Raw genomic sequence first — 3,090 nt, forward strand, 5'->3', positions numbered from 1 at the left:
AGGGAATCCTCGGTGGTCCCTGGGAAAAATCCAAGCGGGATCCTGGGAATTCCGAGGGATCCGGGAATGCGGGAATGCGGGAATGGGGGGGGAGGGGCTGGGAGCATTCCCGAGGGAAAGGATTCGGGATGCGGGAAATGCTGGGAAAGCTGGAAAAGCGGGAATTCTGCTGGGATCCCAGCTGGGATCGGGATCCGGGATCGGGGATTGGAGGGGTGCGGGAATGAGCTGGGAAAGGGGAATTCCAAGGGAATTCCAGGAGAATTCCAGGAGAATTCCAGGAGAATTCCAGGGGCTCCGGCAGAGCTGGAGAGGGCCTTGGGATAAAGGCTGCAGGGGCGGGAGCCTGGGGGGTTTTTAGGGAATTTTGAGGGGTTTTTAGGGAATTTTCAGGGGGGTTTTAGGGAATTTTTAGGGGTCCTTTTAGGGAATTTTGAGAGGATTTTTAGGGAATTTTCAGGGGGTTTTTTTTTGGGAATTTTGAGGAGTTTATTAGGGAATTTTGAGAGGTCCTTCTAGGGGATTTTTAGGTCCTTTTAGGGAATTTTCAGCGGTTTTAAGGGAATTTTCAGGGGTTTTTTTGGGAATTTTGAGGGTCTTTTTTAGGGAATTTTGAGGGGGTTTTTAGGGAATTTTCAGGGTTCTTAGGGAATTTTCAGGGGTTTTTTTAGGGAATTTTCAGGGAATTTTTAGGGGTCCTTTTAGGGAATTTTCGGGAGTTTTTTAGGGAATTTTCAGGGGCTTGTTTAGGGAATTTTTAGGGGTCCCATTATGCCCTGATTCTCATGATTCCCACAATCCCATTATTGCCATGATCCCATCATTCCCACGATCCCATGATCCCATCAATCCCATAATCCCAGTGTCCCATCATTCCCATGATCCCATGGATCCCATGATCCCATAGTCCCATCATTCCCATCCCATGATGCCATTATCCCATGATCCCATGGATCCCATCATTCCCATGATCCCATGATCCAACCCATCATTCCCATCCCATGATCCCATGATCCCATAATCCCGTTATCCCATCATTCCCATGGATCCCACGGATCCCACAATCCCATCATTCCCATCCCATGGATCCCATGATCCCATCATTCCCATGATCCCATGGATCCCATAATCCCAGCATTTCCGTGATCTCATTATCCCATCATTCCCATGGATCCCATGGATCCCACGATCCCATAATCCAATAATCCCATGATTCCCATGATCCCCGTATCCCATGATCCCCTCATTCCCATGAATCCCACAGATCCCACAACCCCATGATCCCATCCTTCCCATCCCATTATCCCACAATCCCACAATCCCACGATCCCACCATTCCCATTATCCCATAATCCCACAATCCCACCCCAACCTCCGCCTCCCAATCCCCCAAAACCCACCCCAAACCATTCCCAAAACTCCCCCACCCCATTCCCAACCCCCGGAAAACCGGGAATCAGCAGCACCCGGAAAATCCCATCCCAAACCCAGCGGGAAAATCCCATTTTCGGGACCTTCCCAATCCCAAAAAAAACCCCCCTTGACCATCCCGGAAGGGGAAATCCGGGAATTGCGATTGGATCCGGAGCCTTTTCCCACCTTCCAGGTGCTCCAGCAGCAGCGGGATTTCCTTATTCCAGAGGTTTTCCAGGTCGGGATGGAGCCGGAGCGCCTGGAGCAGGCGCAGGGCGGCGGCGCCCCGGCCGTTCCCGAGGAAAGGCTGCGAGGAGACCACCTGGAAAAGCGGGAAAAGCGGGAATGAGAGCGGGAACGAGAGCTGGGAATGGCACGGGATGGGAATTCCGGGGGAAAAAGTGGGAATGGGACTCTGGCAATGAGGGGATTTGGGGGGGAAAGGGTAAAAAACTGGGAAAAGTGGGAATAAAACTGGGAATGAGAGCTGGGAAAGGCACGGGATGAGAATTCCGGGGGAAAACGTGGGAATGGGACTCTGGGAATGAGGGAATTTGGGGGGGAAAGGGTAAAAAACTGGGAAAAGTGGGAATAAAACTGGGAATGAGAGCTGGGAAAGGCACGGGATGAGAATTCCGGGGGAAAACGTGGGAATGGGACTCTGGGAATGAGGGAATTTGGGGGGGAAAGGGTAAAAAACTGGGAAAAGTGGGAATAAAACTGGGAATGAGAGCTGGGAAAGGCACGGGATGAGAATTCCGGGGGAAAACGTGGGAATGGGACTCTGGGAATGAGGGAATTTGGGGGGGAAAGGGTAAAAAACTGGGAAAAGTGGGAATAAAACTGGGAATGAGAGCTGGGAATGGCACGGGATGGGAATTCTGGGGGAAAAAGTGGGAATGGGATGCTGGGAATGAGGGGATTTGGGGGGGAAAGGGTTAAAAACTGGGAAAAGCAGGGAACCATCCCAAAATCAGGGAATGATCCCGAAATCAGGGAATCACCCCAAAACTGGGGAATGATCCCAAAATCAGGGAATGCCAAAATCAGGGAATCATCCTGAAATCAGGGAATGAGCCCGAAATCAGGGAATGCTGAAATCAGGGAATCATCCCAAAATCAGGGAATGACCCCAAAATCGGGGAATGCCAAAATCAGGGAATGCTGAAATCAGGGAATCCCAAAATCAGGGAATGATCCCGAAATCAGGGAATCCCAAAATCAGGGAATCATCCTGAAATCAGGGAATGCTGGAATCAGGGAATCCCAAAATCAGGGAATCCTGAAATCAGGGAATGATCCTGAAATCAGGGAACGATCCCAAAATCGGGGAATGATCCCAAAATCAGGGAATCATCCCAAAATCAGGGAACGATCCCAGAATCAGGGAACGATCCTGAAATCATGGAATGATCCCAAAATCAGGGAATGACCCCGAAACCAGGGAACGATCCCGAAATCAGGGAATGCCGGAACGGTCAGGGCGGGACGGGAGCCTCGGGATGATCCCGGGATTCTCCTCCCAGGACCGAGGCCGCTCCAGATTCTCCGGCATCGATTCCGGGATGGGGGGGGGAGGAATTTGTTCATTCCCATTTTTTTGGGGCCCCGAATTCCAGGGGAATTCCCGGGAATTCCGGGTGCCGAACTCACCAGGAGCCGCGTGGTCAGAGCCTG

General features: G+C 51.4%; 1 long non-coding RNA gene across 1 annotated transcript; it reads right to left on the minus strand.

The window, feature by feature from the left end:
• LOC108446510 lies at nucleotides 1-3,090 on the minus strand. The gene is made up of 3 exons (XR_001861719.1): nucleotides 3,067-3,090; nucleotides 1,600-1,735; nucleotides 1-19 (listed from the first exon to the last, which is right to left on the minus strand). It is a non-coding gene; the product is annotated as an uncharacterized LOC108446510 (long non-coding RNA).

The sequence above is a fragment of the Corvus brachyrhynchos genome, unplaced genomic scaffold (genome assembly GCF_000691975.1).
Source record: "Corvus brachyrhynchos isolate BGI_N302 unplaced genomic scaffold, ASM69197v1 scaffold1045, whole genome shotgun sequence".
Taxonomy (NCBI): domain Eukaryota; kingdom Metazoa; phylum Chordata; class Aves; order Passeriformes; family Corvidae; genus Corvus; species Corvus brachyrhynchos.